At 43.2% G+C, this 22,023-nt stretch overlaps 1 protein-coding gene across 16 annotated transcripts in view; it reads left to right on the top strand.

Annotated features, from left to right (window-relative positions):
• The window catches only part of KCNMA1 (potassium calcium-activated channel subfamily M alpha 1), a 773,076-nt gene that overhangs the window by 452,719 nt on the left and 298,334 nt on the right, over nucleotides 1-22,023 (top strand). The window lies entirely within an intron of this gene.

Below are 22,023 nucleotides of genomic sequence, written 5' to 3'. Positions count from 1 at the left end.
TGTCCCCTTTAGTGGTCAGTCTTCCAGGGGCTTTACTGAAGTGCCAGGAGTCTCTGTGTTGTCCATCCACTTTATAATGTGGTCCCAAGGCCCCTCCCTTGCTTGAAGAACCCCACAAAAGGCAAGGTGAAGTTCATATCAGGACCTTCATTGACTACCCTCTGCATTGGGGGAGAGTAATCAAGAATAAAAGCCTTGCCCTCTTGCACTGTTGGTAGGAATGTAAATTGGCACAACTACCATGGCGAACAGTATGGAGGTTCCTTAAAACACTAAAAACTAACATCAGTTCAGTTCAGTCGCTCAGTCGTGTCCGACTCTTTGAGACCCCATGGACTGCAGCCCGCCAGGCTTCCCTCTCCATCACCAACTCCTGGCACTTACTCAAACTCATGTCCATCAAGTCGGTGATGCCATCCAACCATCTCATCCTCTGTCGTCCCCTTCTCCTCCTGCCCTCAATCTTTCCCAGCATCACGGTCTTTTCAGATGAGTTAGTTCTTTGCATCAGGTGGCCGAAGTACTGGAGTTTCAGTTTCAGCATCAGTCTTTCCAATGAATATTCAGGACTGATTTCCTTTAGGATTGACTGGTTGGATCTCCTTTCAGTCCAAGGGACTCTCAAGAGTCTTCTTCAACACCACAGTTCAAAAGCATCAATTCTTTGGCATTCCAGAAAACTACCATATAACCCAACAATCCCACTGCTGGGCATATACCCTGAGAAAATGATACGTCAAAGAGACACATGTACCCCTGTGTTCATTGTAGCACTATTTACAATAACCAGGACGTGAAAGCAACCTAGATGTTCATCACTAGATGAATGGATAAAGAAGCTGTGATAAATATATGCAATGGAATACTACTCAGCCATAAAAAGGAGCAACATTTGGGTCATTTGTAGTAATGTGGATGAATCTAGAAACTGTCATGCAAAAGTAATTCAGAAAGAGAAAAACAAATATATATTAACACACACACATGTATGTATATGGAATCTTGAGAAATGGTACCGAAGAACTTATTTGCAGGGCAGAAATAGAGATGCAGATGCAGAGAAGGGACTTATGGACACAGCAGGGGAAGGAGAGCATGGGACAAATTGAGAGAACAGCATTGGCATATTTACACTGCCACGTGTAAAACAGATAGCTCGTGGGAAGCTTCTGTATAGCGCAGGGAGCCCAGCCTGGCTCTTTATGATGACCTAGAGGGCCTAGAGGGGTAGGGTGGGAGAGGGTGGGAGGGAACCTCAAGAGGAAGGGGATATATGTATACTTATGGCTGATTCATGTTGTTGTACAGCTGAAACTAATACAACATTATAAATCAATTATATTCCAATTAAAAAGTATACTCCCTAAAAAATTAAGTCCAAGAACTAAAAAAATATACATGTAAAAAAAGAATAAAAGCCTTTGGATGGTTTCACTTTCTAGACTTCAGTAATTTTTAGCATATTGAAATTAAAAAAAAAAAAGCAGAGTGTGATTTTAGGCAGAGAGTGGGGGCAGTGCTCAGTACACAGTCCTACCTCCCTGCCTCCCTTCTCCTTAGACTTCCCTCCCCGGCCCCACCAGGCTGCATCTGTCTTGCTCATCTTCCCTCACGCCTGCCTCAGGAGTGGGTTTTTCCCTTCCTGTCTGAATGTCATCTCTCTGTCTGCATGAATGCACAGATCTAACCCCCCCTCCTGGGTGAAGCTTTCCCATTCTTCCAGGTGGAACGAATTCTTCCCTGACCTTTGCTTCCTTCATTCTTGTGATTTGTGTTGTAAGAGCTGTATAATCCGTCCGTTTTCTCCTCTCAGTTAGAAGTCCAGTCGTATGGGTAGTGTGGCAGAGGTCCTGACCATCTTGTTTTTTTTTTTTTTTGCCGTGTTCCCAGCATCTGGAGCAGTGCCTGACACACAGTTTGTGCTTATTGAATGCATGAGCGAATGGGTATCTCTTCTTACACTAATGATAATAATGAATAATTAATTTAATTGCTTAAGAGCAGACACTGGGCTCAGCATTTCATATGCATTATCTCAGTTGTTTAATAGCAGTCACAGCAACCCAAAGTCTAGTTTTACAATTTAAAAAGCTATGGTTTGGGGATTAGTTAACTTCTTCAGGTAGTAAACAGTGGATCGAGAACTCAGCCCAGGTCAGATTCCAAAACCTGTGCTTTTTAAAAAAATGACTGAGTGAGTGGCTTGCCAGACCAGCAGGCAGCATCAGCATTGCCTGAAAACATGTTCGAAACACAGATTCTTAGAACCCAACCCAGACCCAATGAATCAAAAACTCCAGCAACGTATGTTTTATGAGCCCTCCTGGTCATCCTGACGTCCACCCAGTTTTGAGAACCACTGTCCTAGGCTGTGCTGGGAAGGTTCTCATATTCGGTGTCCATCAGAATCCCTGAAGAGCTTTTAAAACTCTCGATGCTCAGGCCAAACCTCCAACAAATTAAATCGGAGAATCTAGGTTAAGGGGCAGCGGTGGCCCAGGCTCAGCACTTTTTTTAACACTCCCCAGTTGCATCTGAAGCACAATAAAGAAACACAGATTCTTAGAACCCAACCCAGACCCAACGAATCAAAAACTCTGAGAGATTGCGAGACCCACTTGCATATATATATACATGTATATATATATATAGAAGATATATATATATCTTTTATGACTGTTGAATGGATTCCTCCCTAGAAGAGTGCTTCCTAAGACTCAGTGTGCAGATGAGGCACCAGGAGATCTTATTCCAGTGCAGTTTCTAACTCAGGAAGTGTAGGGTGAGATCAGAGACTGCTTTCTGCAGGCTACAGGGGATGCAGATACTCTGGCCTAGGGATCATGGGGGCCACTCTTAAGTAGCATGGTTTTCCAGTCTAGACCATGCTGTCCAATAGCGTAGCCACTGGCCACGTCTGACTGTCTATATGTAGACCAATCAAAATCAAAGTAAAAACTCAATTTTTCAGTCATACTAGCCATGTTTCAAATACCTGAGAGTTTCACATGGCTAGTGGCTAAGATATTAGCAGAGATATAAGAAGTTTCCATCATCATAGAAATTCATTTGGACCCCACTGCTCTAGGATGTGAGTCTTGTGACAGAAAGTACTATGAACTTTTTCACTTTTTGTACAGCTGGGACACTCTTGTATGCAGTGGAAGCTTAGCAAATGTTTATTGAAGTTATTTTTAGTGGAAGGATACTAATGGTACAAAGTCTGTATCAAAAAGAAGTAAATAGCTTTCTTAGATGGATGCAAGGGAATTCATTAATATGGTGAATGAAATGAAAGCCCTCACTAGCCCACCCAAACTGAATTAAATGCACTTAAGGCTTGCGTAGGCAAAAAGGTGTAATAGAGGCCCTGGCTCCAGCCCCACCTTTATCTCCAGAACTCTGAACTCTTTTGAGCTCTGAAAAGAAAGGGCTCTGGTTCCCCCTACAGGACTGTCCTGGAGTTTGCTGGATTAGAGTGAGATAAGTCTGATAGAAGAGGGAAGGGGGACAAATGAGCTCGTGGTCAAGCGGGCAGTGCATGGTTAGCAGAGGGAAGGGCGGGCTGACTTTGCCCTGCCGTACGGTACCTGGCATCTGATAATTTGACCCAACCACCATGGCCAAGGGGGTTCCAGGTCACAGTGCCCAAGGTCTGGAAGAAAGGGCCTTTGAGAGTCCCCAGAGGCCACCTACTCCAAAACTGAGATTGCTGGACTTTTAACTCCTCCATCTAGAGTCTCTAAAGCTCAGAGCCTTCGAAGTAAACTCTTCCCTGTAGTCAGTGGTTTTATTTAAAATAATAATAATAAAGAAAATAAAAAGTTTTGTTTTTTTTTTTTTAGTTTCTCTTTTTGGGGTCAGATATGTTTTGGGAGTGGAGAGAGATTGAAAGAGAAGTGGGGAGAGAGAGAACATGCTTTAAAAGAGAGTTCTTCTGTAACCAGAGTAGAGATGGATGTATTCATATTATACATTTATAGTATACATATTATCTGCGTACATACATGTATGTACGCCATGTACATATAGATCATTATCGCAGGTAGTAATCCAAACGATGCTGTGAAATAGGTCATTTTATAAAGGGGGAAACCAAGGCATGGAGAGATTCAGTAACTTGCCGAAAGTCACAGAGTGGGTAAGTGACAGTGACTTTGGACCTGGGCAATCCACCTTCAAGGTCCATGCTTCTTAATAATGTACTATGCTCAAGATATAAGTGTATGTGGCCATGATAGTTACACCTTAAAAATGAGTCTAGCAGTCTTGTCCAATAAGATTGAAGACTAAACGCAGCTTCCTCCTTGCTCCAGGCCCCTGACAAAAGGCAGAAAGACTCCCTATCAGTATTGCACTGGTTCTCCCAGGTGGGAAAGGAAATTGAGAAGCAAAGTAACTCATTCCATTCTTTGGAAAAATTGAGTTAATGATAATTTCTGTAACTTACCAGCTTCCAAAGTACTTTTTTAAACTGTTTTTTTTTTTACTTCCAAAGTACTCATCCCCTTCTTCTGAGCTTCTTGCTTTATTCCATATGAGTACCCTGCTGCTGTTAAGTCGCTTCAGTCATGTCTGACTCTGTGCGACCCCATAGACGGCAGCCCATGAGGCTACCCCGTCCCTGGGATTCTCTAGGCAAGAACACTGGAGTGGGTTGCCATTTCCTTCTCCGATACATGAAAGTGAAAAGTGAAAGTGAAGTCGCTCAGTTGTGTCCGACTCTTAGCAGCCCCATGGACTGCAGCCCACCAGGCTCCTCCATCCATGGGATTTTCCAGGCAAGAGTACTGGAGTGGGGTAGTAAAAATAACCCATGTTATTGCTGTTTTTGCTATGATGGTGGTGCTCAATCATGTCTGACTCTTTGTGACCCCATGGACTATAGCCACCAACCAGGCTCCTCTGTCCATGGGATTTTCCAGGCAAGAATACTGGAATAGGTTTCCATTTCCTACTCCAGGGAATCTTTCTGACCCAGAGATTGAGCCCAAGTCTCCTGCGTCTCCTGCATTGCAGGCAGATTCTTCACCACGTCGCTACCTTCTGTTAGTCCATCTAGAATGGACCATCATGTTAGAGATTATGGGCTCTACTCTTTGCCTGAGCTTTTATTTTGTGGGGTGGGGGAAGCCTCAGTGGCATCATGCATCTCGGCAATGGCATTGAGACTGAATTGCTGTTGTGGGTGAAGAGAAATGAACTTATTAAGTTCTGTTCCTGTGACTGGGCTCTGAAGAAGGCAGCCCCAGCAAAGTGGAATGATAAAAGTTTAGATTTTTTTTTGGGAAGCTTTGCTGTCCCAGTAGCTGCTATAGCTGTAGAGAGATTATTCCCCTGTAGGAGATTTCCAATTGTGCTTCCTTGATATTGCTTTGTCAGGGACATGCTTTAAATAAGATGCCCTCTGTAGGTAGCAGGGATTCTAAATCCTCTCTGACTTGTACAGCTCTGTGATGTGCCAAATTGGAAATAACATTCTAAAATGAATGTCTTCCAGGAACAAATTCAGCAGTAGGTTTCCATCGATGCCAAACACTCTCCAGATGGCTGTACTTCATCTGGGGTATTATTGGAACAGTCTCCCCAAGCAACCTAAATCTCTAGGACTGGACGGATATTTACCTTCCCGTCATCTTAAAAGAAAAATAGATGCCTCGATTCTTTTCGATGAGATCAAGGGCCCCTGATAGATTGACCTGGCTAGCTGATCCAGTAGGGAGAAAAGAAGCATTGGGAAGCAGCGCTGAGACACTTGTGCACTTATTCACCTGAATACCTACTGAGTGCAACTCACTGATTCCTAGAGTGGCCCACAGATGGGGAGAACATAGCTCTGCCTTAAAAATGTTGATAATTTAACTGGATGGGTACTTTATAAGGAAGAATGAATGTTAAATATATAAGAGTTTGGAGGAGGAACAGAGGGTAGAAAGTTGGCCATCCCAGCCCAAAGTAGATCCCAGCCCAAAGTAGATCCCAGGTATCTAAAAAGTAAGCATATTCCTCTAGAGTGGTATTGGTTAGCACATCAATTGGGAATTCTTTAGAAGTGAACGTTTTAGGACCCATACCCAAACCTATAGATTCTTTGGGCGGGGGGCTGAGGAATTTGGTTTAATGAATTATCCAGGTGATTTTAATACATGTTGAACTGTATATTAGATACACTAACATATTAGTGTACATGAGTGTATATTATAGTAAACTTGGCAATGTACATGAGAATTGCCTGGGAACTTTGAGACTCCCCTGCTATCGCCAAGCTAGGCTGTACTTCAGACCAAGTGTGAATGGCTGGGGTAGAACTCAGCCATTGTAATGCTTTAGAGTTCCCTGGTTAATTCCAGTGTTCAGCCAGGTTTGAGAAGCCCTCCACAGGAGTGGTAATCAGAAACATACCTGGATGCCTGAAAAACTTAGAAAACAAGAACAAGTACCTGTGATCCCCTTCCCGGATCTATTGAGTCAGTCTTTGGTCATGATGAAGGGTAGCTGCTTTTGAACAGTGACATGACATATTCTGGATATTAATAGATCAGTGGCGTGCATCAGAATCACCTGGAGGGAAGGTTAAAACACAGATTGCTGGGCCCCATTCCCAGAGTTTCTGATTCAGTGTATCTGGGTTGGGACCTGAGAGTGTGCCTCACTCACAAGTTCAAGAGGAATGGCTAATCCTATTAGTCTGGGGTCACACCCTGAGGGGCTTCCCTGGTGACTCAATGGTAAAGAATCCACCTGTAATTCAAGAGATGCAAATCAAGAGATTCCTCGGAGAAGGCAATGGCACCCCACTCCAGTTCTCTTGCCTGGAAAATCCCATGGATGGAGGAGCCTGGTAGGCTGCAGTCCGTGGGGTCGAAAAGAGTCGGACACAACTGAGCGACTTCACTTTCACTTTTCACTTTGATGCATTGGAGAAGGAAATGGCAACCCACTCCAGTGTTCTTGCCTGGAGAATCCCAGGGATGGGGGAGCTTGGTGGGCTGCCATCTATGGGTTCACACAAAGTTGGACACGACTGAAGTGACTTAGCAGCCACAGCAGGTTCCATTCGTGGGTCAGGAAGATCCCCTAGAAGAGGGCATGGCAACCTGCTCCAGCATTCTTGCCTGGAGAATCCCATGGACAGAGGAGCCTGACAGACTATAGACCATAGGATCTCAAAGAGTTGGACACAGCTGAGTGACTGAGCACACACGCACACATGCACACACACCCTGAGAGCCCCTAGTCCAGCCTAGTATGAAACTGAACTTGACTTCTGGTATTGGCTGTTCTGCCAGTTTCCAGGATTCTTGTATTCTAGTACACCTTACTATTTTTATGTACCAAAATATCAGTTTCTTTATTGTTGCAATCCCTTATTTTAGTATGTTTTTTGAATTAAAATCAGAATCATTTATATCACAAGATATACCCAACATATTGTAGTCCATATTTTAATTTCAGCTTGAACAGAGGGGCCCTCTGTAGACAGACCTCTGATCTTTCGTGTGTAACTCTGTGCTAAGGTATTTCAGGTCCTGGGTTACTAGTGAGATAAGGACCTTTGTTTGTGTTTATTAGTCACTCATTTTTCCCACTGCAATGCAGGAGACCCAGGTTCAATCCCTGGGTCTCGAAGATCCCCTGGAGAAGGAAATGGCAACCCACTCCACTACTCTTGCCTGGAGAATTCTATGGACGGAGGAGCCTGGTGGGCTACAGTCCATGGGATCGCAAAGAGTCGGACACGACTGTGTGACTAACTTTTCACTTTCATATTTCCCCCAGAGCCAGTTTGGGTTAATATCTCTTCCTAAACTCCGTTGAACTGGCGTAGAGTTGGCTCATTAAGAAAAATAGAAAGAGGATGTATTGGAGATTTGGAAAGAAGAGGTGGCGAGAGAGATCCCAGGTTCATTTCTCATCCTTTCCCTCAAGCCTGTCCTCTCCCTCTGGGATACAGTAGCTCAGCTCCCTTCTCCAGGGAAGGATTCTGTTAGGGCCTGACTCTCCTCACCCTCCAGGATGGTTTATTTTAGCATATATTCTCTCCCAGTCATCCTACCTGGAGATACTAAGATGCCTGGGCCTAAACTTTGGCCTCCTGGCGAAAGTTAAGGGCAGATGATGGGCGATGAGCAGAGCTCCATTTTTAATGAAACACATTGTATTGCTAGAAATAAATGCCAAATACCAGCATGACACCGCTTTGCTCCCATATGACAATGACTAAATTCAACTTCTGTCTTCCCAGATGAAAATTTAGCAACCTACCCCACAAAAGGTACTGTTCATTTCATTATTTCCTGGGTGGATTGAAAAACAGCCTCCTGGACAGACTAGGGGCACAGCAAACTCTTCCTTTTTGTAAAAATTCAGTCTTGCAGTCTTTCACCCTTATATTCTTACCCATCCTCCCTTTCCACTCCTGTTGTCTGCCTCCCTATGAATTTCTCCCCTCTTTTCTCCAACCAGAACTACTGAGTGCCACCCCCACACCAGTGACAGATACATCTCATCTCCATGACTTAGGTAGTCTCCCTATCTAGCTGTCCTCTCTAAACATTTGCCTGAACTCAACCAGTTATGATCTGGCCTCTTCTAAAACCATTAACATCTGAATCTTGAATGGGCGATCTTCTGATATTGGCTGAGTTTTTATAAGGAATATCACAAGTCCTCGCTTATCAAACTAGATCGGGAATGGACAAATCTGGCTTGCTGCCTGTTGTAAATAAAGTTTTATTAAAACACAGCCTCACCCATTCATTCACATATTGTTTTTGGCAATAAAAGACTAATGGTGCACAAAGTCTAAACAATTTACAACCTGGATTTTTATAGAAGGTTTGTGATCTGACCCCTGTAGATCAGCAGCCACATCTTATATTCTTGTACATTCCTCTAAAGTTCTCGTGCAGCTTTGCACACAGTAAACTACTAATCAGTTTTGATAAACTGGGCATGAACTTTCCTCTGATATCAGTTAGTGACATTTCAGTAATGATGTGAAATTTTACTTTTGCTGTTGTTATTTTCATTCGAGGTACCACGTATTATGTATCAGGTAAAAGCCCAGGCTCTTTCTGCACCTGTCTCATTTCATCCTCTTAACAGCCCTACGAGGAAGAAGAACCTGGACCTGAGGGAGATGCACCATCTCCTTAGCATTATGACTTCTGCAAGTGATACAGTAAGGGTTTGAACTCAGGGCTTTGTGATCTCAGAGCCCGAGCTTTTAATTACTACTAGGTCATCACTGAGTTTGGGTGAACTCCGGGAGTTGGTGATGGACAGGGAGGCCTGGCGTGCTGCAATTCATGAGGTCGCAAAGGGTCAGACACAACTGAGCAACTGAACTGAACTGAACTGAACTGAACTGAATCACTGTTCTGGCTTCCCAGGTGGCGCAGTGGTAAAGAATCTGTCTGCCAATGCAGGAAACGCAAGAGATGCGGAGTTTGATCCCTGGACAGGGAAGATAACCTAGAGCAGGAAATGGCAACCACTTCAGTATTCTTGCCTGGAAAATTCCAGAGGAACCTGGTGGGCTACAGTGCATAGCTGCAAAGAGTTGGACATGACTGAGTTGCGCTCCCCACCCCAACCCCACGCACACTCGATCTCAGTTCAGTACTAACCCTTATATGCAATGAGAGATGGAAATCTTCAAAAACCCATTCAGGGAGATGAGGCTCATAAGCAAAACTGGCATGTGGTAGAAAGAGAACCAGGAGCAGGTAGTGACCCTGAAAGCCAGCACCTTATTAGATTTTGTTCACTGGGCTCTTCACTTGCCTTATTTTAATCTCAGCCCTAGTTAAGAAACTATTATATTGGCCATTGTTTTATTATTTTTATTTTCACTTATCCACTCAACAAACCTTAAAACAACTGTGTTATGTTGCTGTGTTGGCCTTGGAGTTTAAACTGAGTAAATTGTTTTTCCCCTAAGGTGGGAAAGACAAGTCCATGGAGGCCAGCTTATAAACCCAAATGTTTATAGGGACAGGAAGATGACAGATGAGTGAAGCCTGCCAGGTGAAGGAGGTCTCTAGCTGCGGAGTAAATACTCCTCTTGGAAGCATAGCTGCTGATTCTTTGACTGATTCTTGCTGTATTGACACCTTCCCATGTCCAGTGGCAACTTCTCCCCTACCCCTACCCCTTTCTGCGCTCCCCTCCCCCCCTTTCCTCCTTCCCCTCCTCCTTCTCTTGCCCATCCCCCTTCCTCCTTTCCCCTCCTCTTCCTCTGGATCAATTATTTTTGACCACAGCGACTTGCATTTTAGAAACTGATATAGGCTATTTCTCTGCTTGGGACACAAGGAATTTTGGTGTCTTCTTTGTTCAAAATGGTCTTCTTAGACTTTATTCCCTTTTACGACATGTCTTGACCTGTATCATTACAAAGCCTATGACGTGTCACTGACCAGGTTATAGCAGATTCACAACTAAATATTCTTAATATGGTGGGTGAACATCTTAGGTAGCTTAAGACATCATAATTTGACTTTGCAAACCGAGTCAGAAATCCTTTCCCAAATGTTATGGCTATTGGAGCAAATGTGTACATTGTTTGAAGACCTCTGAGTTTTTGGTTTTTTTAAATTCATCTTACGTGATAACGCATTTTCTTCCCTTCCGTTAGGCAAAGCACTTCTAGTCTGGTGGAGAGGAAGGGACTGCAAACACAAAGGGACCTGTGAGAAATGCAGATGCCACACACTTTTCCCTGCGTCACTTGCCCATAGGCTCTGTCCTTTGAGGAACTCAGAGGCTCTCTGCAGCCCTTCATTCAGCACCACTGCCTTTTCCAGGCCACGGTTCTGCAGATTTGCTGGGCAGTGCTGCCACCTAGTGAGAGAAAGTAGGAATGGAAGCCACAGGAGCTGCTGTCCTCAGAATCGGCTCTTTCCTGAATCCTGGTTAACTAACCTTGGCTGAAATGAAGTGTTACTTTTTTAATGCCGAAAAGATAACCTATTCCTCAGAGGGTCTCTATACTATGTGGAGAGCCCCCAAAAGATGACTGTCCATGCAATAGCTAGGGTTTTGAGAAGGCAGCTTATGTATTTAGGCTGAGCATGTGCTACAACCACTCACCTTAAAAAACCAAATCTCAGTGGATATCCAGGGCAGGTCAAGAAGAGGAATTCTAGCCTGATTCCAGAGTGAATATCTTATCTGTTTCACTAAAGTGAAGGACCATCTTCAATTGTCTATATAATCTTGTTAGGCCCAGGAGGATATTTTCCTCCCATCTTTTGACTGAGTTGGTTTGGGATTTGAAAGAAATATTGAAATGATCTGTCACTTTGCTTTTTGTACATCAAGCTGCTAGCTTCCAAAAATGAAAGAACGCACAGATTCTGAATATACATGTTTGTCAAACCTAAACAGAAATAGGAACTTTGTTAATAAACTTGAGTGTAGTCATAATACATATACTTTAATATAGCAGCATTGAAACAGAACTGCAGCGTTGAAATGAGACGCCGCTGTGTTAGTAACTATTATTATTTCATTCTTTCCTCCTGGGAGGTGAGTTGGCAGAATATTACCATTGATTACCATCGGGTGGGTTTCATAGGTCATTTCTATAAAAGATAATAGAGCTTTTCATATAATGTGCTTTTGGTCCTCTAGTAGATGCAGAATAATATGAAAAGAGACTGAAAAAATGGTGAATGTTTTTTTATCGTGAGCTGCATCAACTCATTTCAGGGAAGACAAAGTTTGGTTTTTTTTTTCTCCTGTTATGATATTTATATCATTTCTGTTGACTCTCTAGCTAGACTTTATCTCAGCCAAGTTGAAAAATATATATATTTTAGATGGAAAAAAAAAAGATGGGAAGAAACCATAAAGGAGTGAGAGCTACAACAGAAAGAAAAGCAGAACTCTGGTTGCCCTCTTGCCTTATGAAAAGTTTAGAGTTTTCAAGGGGGAAATGCATTGGAGCAGTTGGCCGTTTTATTCCAGGGCTGACAGGAATCCTGGGAGCTTTGTGGTTGGTGAAGGGGCACTTCAGTTATCTGGCTCTGTCTGCTATCAAAGGAGATAGTTCACAGGACAAGAAAAACAAGTAGCCATGGGTGGAAATCTCCTTTTGACCAAACCACTTCCATAGGATGTAGGTAGCAGAGGAAAACAACAGCTTCCAGTGGGAAAAGAGCTCTGGAGTCATCCTGGAATTAGGTTTTCAGAGCCCCATAGGTTCCGGTATCTTGTAAAAACAATCACCAGCGTGTGTGTGTGTATGTGTGCGTGTGTCCAGGAGGACAAGCAGGGGCTGATTCATGTATGTTTGGGTGTGTTTTAAAGTAGCTGCCCATGTCAGAGTTGCAATCTAAAAATGTGTGTGGAAAGAAAATCTTCATGATTCCTAGCTCTCATGGGCCAGTTTATGAAGCCCATGTTATCTCTCTTCTCTGCTGGTGTGTGTTCAGCCTGGCCACCCTTTATGCTGAAGACCTTGAGCAGACCTTGGCTGAAACCTCAAGGTCTACTCCCTGTTCTCTGTCAGCAGTGATCTGTGGAATGGATTGGTGTGGGCCGCGTCGCCTTGGGCAGAGTTCATGTGTCATTCAGGAGACGATGCATCAGGCTGCAGAGGCAGACGGAGGCTGCCTTATGTCCATGGAAATGAGTGAATCAGAAAGCCAGATGGGGGCTGGCTCTCAGGACGGAGGAATCGCAGAGAGCAAAGCCAGAGGGACGTGGGGACAACATGTCCTTTATTGTACATATGAGAAAACTGAGGCCCAGGGATGCCAAGGAATTTGCCCACGTTTCTTCTCCTAATTAGTTAGTTCTTCCCTGTATTCAGCACTGACGCCTGCGTGCCTCTCAGGGGTCAGGCTTTGTTCTCCACACTGGGGTTATGAAGAGTGTCACACAAGGAGCAGAAGCTTGTCACAAGTCAGTCTGTAAGTGAAACTTGATTGTGAACCAAGAGTCTAGGGGCAGAAAAAGGGGGAAAGGAGAAAAAGAGATCCACCTTGGTATTGAACAGTTTGGGCACTGATTTGAAAATCTGTAATGATGACAGTAACTATCAGTATATAATGGTAAGTGAGCCTGCCTGCCTTTTCTTAGCACCCATCAGACTTGTCATCACAATGGTGCTTGTAAGGTTATTTCTTAGTCTCTATCCTGCTGCAGACCCAGACTATGAGTCCCACCATGCAGGTACCTGTTTTTGGCCCTATTTTTTTTATCCCTAGAACCCTCCAAAACACTTGATAATGATAATGATCCAGCTCTAGTTAGAACAATTTTAAGTGCACTAAAAAGTTCCATTTCAGAGAATAGCCACGGAATTAGTAATTTGTACATATTCACTGATATTGTTCCTTCTTGGGTCTAAAATTCCTAACAGTGAAACAATAATTACCCCAAAGGGAAGAACACTTTTCTTTCTCTATTCCACCAAGGATTCTTTGTTCAGACTAAATTTAAAGACTTTGGGTTAGAAACCCAAAAGGATGAGGGCTGGAAAATGGAGATGAATAAATCATGTTTCCCACTGAACCAGGAATCAAGTTCCCTACTCAGCCAGCCTAGAGGAGGAGCCTAACATAAGAAGCTAATTACCATACCATGTGCTATGCTATGCTATGCTATGCTATGCTAAGTCACTTCAGTCGTGTCCAACTCTGTGTGACCCCATAGACGGCAGCCACCAGGCTCCCCCATCCCTGGGATTCTCCAGGCAAGAACATTGGAGTGGGTTGCCATTTCCTTCTCCAATGCATGAAAGTGAAAAGTGAAAGTGAAGTCGCTCAGTCGTGTCCAACTCTTAGCGACCCCATGGACTGCAGCCCACCAGGCTCCTCCATCCATGGGACTTTCCAGGCAAGAGTACTGGAGTGGGGTGCCATTGCCTTCTCCTATACCACGTGCTATGCTGTAGTAAGACTATGTACACGGTCTTGCATCTAGGTCACCTATACACATGTTAGAGAAGGGAATGATTAATTTAGGGAAGGTAATATTCATTAAGTAAACAATAAAATAGTAAGGCTGTCCAAATTCCATTCTATAAGATAAGGATCAGCAAACTTCTATAAAGAGTCAGATACTAAATGTTTTAGGCTTTATGGGGATGGGCATGCTGTCTCTGTTACAATTATTCAACTCTGGCTTCCAGCAGAAAAGTTGTCATAGACAGTATGTGAAAGTATGGGCCTGGGTGTATCCCACTAAAACTTAGAGAACACTGAAATTTTAATTTCATCTAATTTCATGTCCATGAAATATTATTGTAATATTTTTGAATTATTTGAAAATGTAAAAAAAAAATTCTTGGCTTGAAGATTGTATAGAAAGAAGTACAAGGTCAGATTTAGCCCACAGGCTATAGCTTAGTATCCCCTGATATAGGAGTAGATTAATGGTTAGAGTAAAGGTTTTAGGAGATTTTTTAATTGATTGATTGATTCATCCATTCAGGCATTTGTTGAGGACCTGCTCTGTGCCAGGCTGTGTACCAACCAATGTACATATAACAGAAATAAGACACAGTGTCTGTCTTCGGATGGTTTAGCATCTAATTAAAGAAGATACTTCTAAAAAATAAAAGTGTAATACACTGCTATATTTAAAATGGGTAACAAACAGTGACCCACTGTAGAGCACAGGGAACTCTGCTCAATGTTATGTGGCAGCCTCTCTGGGAGGGGAGTTTGGGTGAGAATGGACACATGTTTATGTTTGACTAAATCCTTTTGCTGTGCACCTGAAATTACCACAGCATTGTTAACCGACTGTACTCCAATATAAAATGTTTTAAAAGATAAAAATGCAATAAACATATATAGTACAGTGACCTAAGCTCAGCACAGGAAAGGCTCATGGGTTCTGTTCCTGGAGATGGAGTTCTTTACATCATGGCCTGAATAATGCCCAGAAATAGACAAGGAAGGAACCACATGAAGAAAGGCTCAGAAGCAGTTTATTTTGTTGGACTGGAATCTCTCTCCTTCAGGTAGATGTAATGACAAAGCCCTGGAAAGGCAGCCCTAGGAGGAAGGTATCATATCTGCCAGGATTTGGAGTCTTGGGTGAAGGAGTTTGCAGTGTGCACATCTGATCCTTGGAATTGTCTCTCTGAAAATCTTTTAGAATCCACAGTCTCCAGGGAAGCATGTGGAGAACACCCTGTGGAGAGAAGTCAGGAGGGAATTAGCTTGGAGACAGGGTCTGCTTGAGAATCAGAATCTTGTGGAGAAGTCTGTGTTCATTAATGCAGAAGCAGGAGTTATAGAGGGGTTGGGGAGATCAAGAGAAATATTAAGGAAAAAGACCCTGATGGGCCTTGTGGCTGATGGATGTGTGGAGGATGAGGGAGGTAGAAAAAGTCTAGAATGACTGGTTTGGATGTCCTCTCATGAATGGTACCATCCGCCTCACAGACAATAAGAAAGTGGACATGTTTTAGGAGAGGGTACATGGATCTTTTGTGCTTCCTTCTTTGGTGAATTTTAAGAGAGTTCTCATCATAAGGTTTAATTCCTGTATCTGTAAAACAGGAATAATTACTTCTGTACTTCTTTGGGGAAAGAAGTGGGGAAAGACTTGGAATGACCAGCCTCTCTTGGCAGTCAGAATGAGGATTAGTCACCCGTGTAGAGACAAGATCATTACCCTCAGCAGGTCGGGTCTCTGAAGGATGAGTCATGACTGTGTAGTAAATAAGAACCACACTGTCCACTTCATTAATATATGTGAGGCACTCTCAAATTAATTACGGACTTGCAGCCTACACCTTTCAAATGTCACAAGCATCTTTCCAACATTCTCCATTTTCAGATTGGAAAATCCATATGGATGGAGTGATTTTTACACTGTCAGTTTGCCTAACTAGTGCTCAAAAACTTCCTGAGAGTTCTCTCTCTCATTTTTTGCCCATTCTGGAGTGGAATTTGTTTTTATTTTCCATGCAAATTTCACAAATTCTGTTAAGAACCATTGTTTTAAAACTTCCAGATATTTCTCATCTAGGTGAAGTGAAGTGAAAGCCGCTCAGTTGTATCCAACTCTTGAAATTCTCCAGGCCAGAATACTAGAGTGCATAGCCTTTCCCTTCTCCAGGGGATCTTCCCAACCCAGGGATCGAACCCACATCTCCCACATTGTAGGCAGATTCTTTATCAGCTGAGCCACAAGGGAAGCCCACGAATACTGGAGTGGGTAGCCTGTCCCTTCTCCAGGGGATCTTCCCAACCCAGGAATTGAACCAAGGTCTCCTGCATTGTGGGCGGATTCTTTCCCAATGGAGCTATCATGGAAGCCTAGGTAGAGACCCCCAAAATAACCTTTGCCATTGACTTTTATTTTTTATGTTTTTTACTTTCCATTTTTTCTTACATTTTATTTTTTTGCTGAAGTATAGTTGATTTGGATTTTCCAGAAAAGAATACTGGAGTGGGTTGCCATTTCCTTCTCCAGGGGATCTTCTTAACCCAGGGATCGAACCTGGGTCTTCCTCATTGCAGGCAGACTCTTTACCCTTTGAGCTACCAGGAAATCCCCATATTAGTTTCCAGTATAACACAAAGTGATTCAGTAAAACATATATATTCTTTTTCATATTCCTTTTCGTTATAGGTTAGTATAAGATATTGAGTAGAGTTCCCTATGCTATACAGGATGTCTTTGTCCTCTATTTTATATGTAGTAGTGTGTGTATGTGAAGGGGGCTACCCAGGTGGCTCGGTGGTAAAGACCCCCCCTGCAGTGCAGGAGGTGCAGGAGACGTGGATTTGATCCGAGGGTCTGGAAGATCCCCTAGAGGAGGGCGTGGCAACCCACTCCAGTACTCTTGCCTGGAGAAGCCCATGGATAGAGGAGTGAGCCTGGTGGGCTGCAGTCCATAGGGTCATACAGAGTTGGACACAACTGAAGCAGCTTAGCACACACACACATGTATGTTAATCCCAAACTCCTAATTTATCCACACCCTCTCCACTTTCCCCTTTGGTAACAATAAGTTTCTTTTCCATGTCTATAGGTCTATTTCTGCTTTGTAAATACATTCATTTGTATCTTTCTTTTTAGATTCCACATATAAGCAATATTACATGATATTTGTCTTTCTCTGGGTTTTTAGATAATTTACTTAGAGAGTAAAAGTATTTAGAAAAAACCATTCCTAGGTCCTCTCAATTGGCTTATATTTTCCCAGTCTCCATCATGATCAAAACTAGAGGCAAAGATACTATCTGTCCATTGTAGTCAGAAAACAATAAAACTCTGTCTTAATTTCTGACAACGGAAAGTCATCCAGGAAAATATTAGTAATGATGCAGGTAACATAAGGTTAGACACTAAAAGGTTTTGCATAATACTTTTCTTGTTTGTCTGTTTCTGGCCAGTTTTAATTCAATAATCTATTATGTTCCAACTAATGGTTTATTTCTCCATCACCAACAATTTTGCACCTTTCAGAATTCTTTTGGGGATTCCAGAGCAAATGGCCTTAAGCATCAGCTTAATTGTCTGGGAGATTTTCTTTGCTTGTTAGAACCGTTGGGTCCACAGCATTATCTGCATGGGGGAGTAATTCCCCTGCTGCCGTCAGTTTTACAGTTCCTCGCTTATAGGATTATGGTTCATTTTACATAAAAGGATACTTGGAATGGGGCTTACTCAGAGTGCTGGTTTTGGGTGCTTTTAACTGGAACCAAAGTGATAACAGTTTGAGGAGACTCCACATACCTCTTGGAGCCTGGAAAAAGGTAGAGAAAGCAGGATTTGGGGATGCAATTTGAGATTAATACATGATTCAACAGATAATGTGTTAATCTTAGCTCTGCACCTGCCTTGCATGGGATACTGTGAAACATAAAACACACTTTGAGCCTAGAGTAGCTTATTTTGGTTATGAATGTGAGAATTCAAAATACCCATTTCAACAGGAGTGTAAAGTCTTAAAGTTTTTGATGAGTATGAGATATATGACAATATATATAACAACGAGAAGGAAATGGCAACCCACTCTTGCCTGGAGAACCCTATGGACAGAGGAGCCTGGCGGGCTACAGTACCTAGGGTCACATAGAGTCAGACAGGGCTGAAACCACTTAGCATGATGCACATATAACAATATATATAACAGATTAACATATGTTAAATATAGTTTATAAATAAAAGTGAAAGTGAAGTCTCTCAGTTGTGTCTGCCTCTTTGCGACCCCATGGACTACATCCTACCAGGATCCTCTGTCCGTGGGATTTTCCAGGCAAGAGTACTGGAGTGGGTTGCCATTTCCTTCTCCAGGGGATCCTCCTGACCCAGGGATTGAACCTCGTGTATTTTAAATATATGTATGTAAAATGTATATCAGTATACCCTCATATTTATACATAAATATGTAAATGAGTAAAATTTGTCCGTAAATAAGTAATTGGGATAAATTTACATATTAACATATTAATAAGTGAAAGTGTTAGTCGGCAAAGAATCTGCATGCAATGCAGGAGACTCAGGTTCGATCCCTGGGTCGGGAAGATTCCCTGGTTAAAGGAATGGCTACCCGCTCTAATATCCTTGCCTGGAGAATTCTATGGGCAGAGGAGCCCGGTGGGCTATAGTTCATGAGATCACAAAGAGTTGGACATGACTGAGCAGACCAGCACTTTCACTTTGCGTATTGATAGCTGTATAGAACAGAGGAATATATAAACAGTTAAATAATAGCACTGAAGAGTAGCCATGAGAAGTGTGCATTGAAATGTAAATAGACACATTTTTTATTTTGGATTTAATTCACATATTACCCATATGTTGATTGCATGAGACACACACATATCTATACACACATAATTGAGTTCAACTTAGGAGGAGAGGAACTAAATGATAGAAACTTGTGTGCCTGACTTTCTCAGATCAGGTATCTGGTCTGAGCGCAAGGCAGTAACTAATATTAAAAGCAGTGGAATATACCAGTGGGTCCAAATGGAAAATTCTCCCTGTCCTGCTCACCTTGCCCTGAGTGAGTGAATGCGGCGTCAGCAAAACAGCTGTTGTTTATTTCCCTACCCCACATCTGTCCTTGAAGACCATCACGTGGGTGAGGAGCGGGCATACAATGTTTCCATCATCAGGCGGCACCAGCCAAGCCCGCGACCGGCCTTATCGAGTGGACGAAAGAGCCTTGGAGAGACTGGGCCTCCTAGAAAAATAGGCTTGTAAGTCAAGAGCAAGGTGGCAGCTCCCTGTGGAATTTGGTGGCAAGAATGAAAGCAGGCCTGAATTATGAGTTGTTGAGTCTTCTGCTTGAGCATTCAATTCTTAGCTTGAAAGAAGTCTCAGTGCCAAAGGAGTGTATATAGGGGAGGAGTGGCTACCATGACAGACAGACACTAGGCTGTACCAGGATGGCTTCAGCTGACATTCTTTGTGAGACACGTGTCTCTGTGACTGTCCCGCTGCATGAAAGCAGTTTGTGAATGCTGTTGTATTTAACCAACTCTGTGAGTAGGGCTTCTTTCTCTCCCTAGTTTGGCAGGTGTGGATAAGGAAGTTGCAAGAGGTCTGCGACTGGTCCCATGTCTCACACCTGGAAAGTGACATGGCTAGGGCTGGAATTAAGGCTCTTTTTTCCAGTCACCTCCCTACTGTGATGTGAGAACCATAGCATGGCTCTGCCTTCTTAGGTGTTGACCAGTTTATGTTTAGCTGTATGTTTAGCTGAGGGAAATTATTCTCTGGTTAGGGATCCCCCTTTGTGTGGCAGTTGAAAGCAGAGAGATGTGCCTGTTCCATGAGGACTTGCTGGGAAAATGGGATTTGAGTTGAGCCTTAAAGCATAGTTGGAGTCTGACTCAGTGGAGTGGAAGGGCGGGGGGTGTTCCAGAAAAGAGCATAAGGTAAGCAGAGGGAGGAGTTTGCCTGCTTCTCTGGGGAGCCAGCAAGTAGATGAGTCTGGATATTTCTGAGTATTTGTGTGTGTGTGTGTGGTGGAGGGTAGCTGATGGATCTGCATTGGTGGCAAAAGTAACTCAAATGGATTTACCCCCAGTAAGGCAGGCTGGTTGAAGCCCTCTTTGAGAAAGATCAGGAAATTCGAGGAGAGCCTTCCCTGTTAACCCTATTTTGTTCCTTCTCTTTGACGACCTCCTACAGATGCACAGCAGATGGAGTTCACCCACTTACTTGTTGACTCACTCCTTCCTTTCACTTCGTTTCACTTGACACACCTTTATTGTGTACCTGCTATGCTCCAGGCACTATGTTAGGTCTTAGTGAAGTTAGTAAAAGAAACCCTCAGTGTTAGGCGAATTAATACACGAATGAGTGAACAAAAGATATGGGACAGTAATGTAAGAAGGAGGAGAGGGGACTTCCCTGGTGGAACAGTGACTTAAAGACTCTCTGTAATCCTGGTGCAGGGAGCCTGGGTTCAGTCCATGGTCAGGGAGCTAGATCCCACATGCTGCAAGTAAAACCTGGTGTAGCTAAATAAATTTTTTTTTTTTTTAAAGAAAGAGTAAAGGCAGTGATATAGTAGAAGAAAAGAAGGAAGGGAGGAGACGGTGATACTGGACTGTTTTTGTTTTTTTCTAATACAAAAGCAAGAAATGTCGTGTATTTTAAAAACTGAGCTAGAATGCCATTCTGGGGGCTTAGGGAAAAATCAAAATGTATGAGAGCTCTCTTCAGACCTTAGATGGCTTATGGTAGCATCTAAAATTGCTGGCAAAATTATGACCTTGTAACTCACAGCTGTGTCGTATATTCCTTAGCATACAGTGTGATTTATATACCAAGTCAGTTGCTTTAAAAAGGAATGGGGAAAATACTCACACAGCAGAACATTTATATAGTGTTGTTATTTTTAACGCATAATTCTTTCATCTGAACCTGCATTGATAGGAGGGGTGGTGGTCTGTGGGTCAAGGTTATTGACATAGTTCCTGCAGGGTGGGGTGGGGGTGTGAGGATTACTCACTTACACACTGGGGCTAGGCTACAATAGCCAGAACACAGAATCCTACCTGCTGTCTCCTAAAGAGAGCCATCCTCTCAAACCCCTTCTTCCCATAAAATTATACTAAGCATCTACCAAAGCTTCATCTTGACTTACATTAAACCCAAGCAAGAAACTTAACTTTTTCTGGGAATTGTTTCTCCCTAGGAAACAAAGGAGCTCTGTAGGACAGCTTGTAAGGAAGCCATAAATGGGATTTTTTTCAACATATTTTTCGAGTCAGTATGGTTTTGATCCCTGTGAAGGAGTAAGGGAAGGAGCCAGGAGTAGGCTAGGACCTGTGGAGGAGGGACTGTGGGAAATATCAGATTCATCCACTTCTTCCTTCTGTGAGAAGGTGGCGGGAGAGGAGACCCCATAGCCCAATAATCAAGGGTGAGAAGCCCTGAAAGTTGAGTCCAGAGACCCAGTTGTGGTCTAGGCTGGGCCCCTGCCAGTCTGGTTGACCTTGAACAGCTCACCTGTAAAAAGGACAGGAGCTCTTGCCTTTGCTACTTAAGGGAGTTTTTGCAAAGATCAAAGGAAATACCTCTTTTAGTCCTGAGCCTATGGCTAGGATTATTTTTCACTTGCTTTGCCTGTTTCGTTTTCCTCTCATTGCACACAGCCCTTTTACTTCAATGAAGAGTCTCAAGGACAATGACCTGACTCAGACTTCCTTCTCTCTCAGTGCTTTTTCTTTTGTTTAGTCTCGTTTCTGTCTTTCCACTTATTCCTGATTGTTTTCTCTGAGCTTGTTAAAAATCTGGTCTCTTGCCTGGGTAGGGCCTGTTTGTACTCCTTTGATGTGACCACATGCTTCTCTAGTTAGATCCTTCTCTCCTAGCTCTTTTCTGCCTGCCCCCGACCCATGAGGCACCAGAAGCTAGGATAATAGAGGCAGTTCATTGCTGAGCAGAAGGACCTTGCTGGGCCATTTGGGATGCAGGTGACCAGAGGCTATGGCTCACTGCACCGGTCCTGGAGAAGGTGCCAGGATGCTGTTCCCATTAAAGGCAGTGGGGCTTGGAGGGCATGGAGGCATCCCGTTCAGA

This window comes from Bos javanicus, chromosome 28, assembly GCF_032452875.1.
Source record: "Bos javanicus breed banteng chromosome 28, ARS-OSU_banteng_1.0, whole genome shotgun sequence".
Lineage (NCBI taxonomy): Eukaryota > Metazoa > Chordata > Mammalia > Artiodactyla > Bovidae > Bos > Bos javanicus.
The sequence above is the reverse complement of the archived record's forward strand: the minus strand, read 5'-3'. Positions and strand labels throughout refer to the sequence as shown.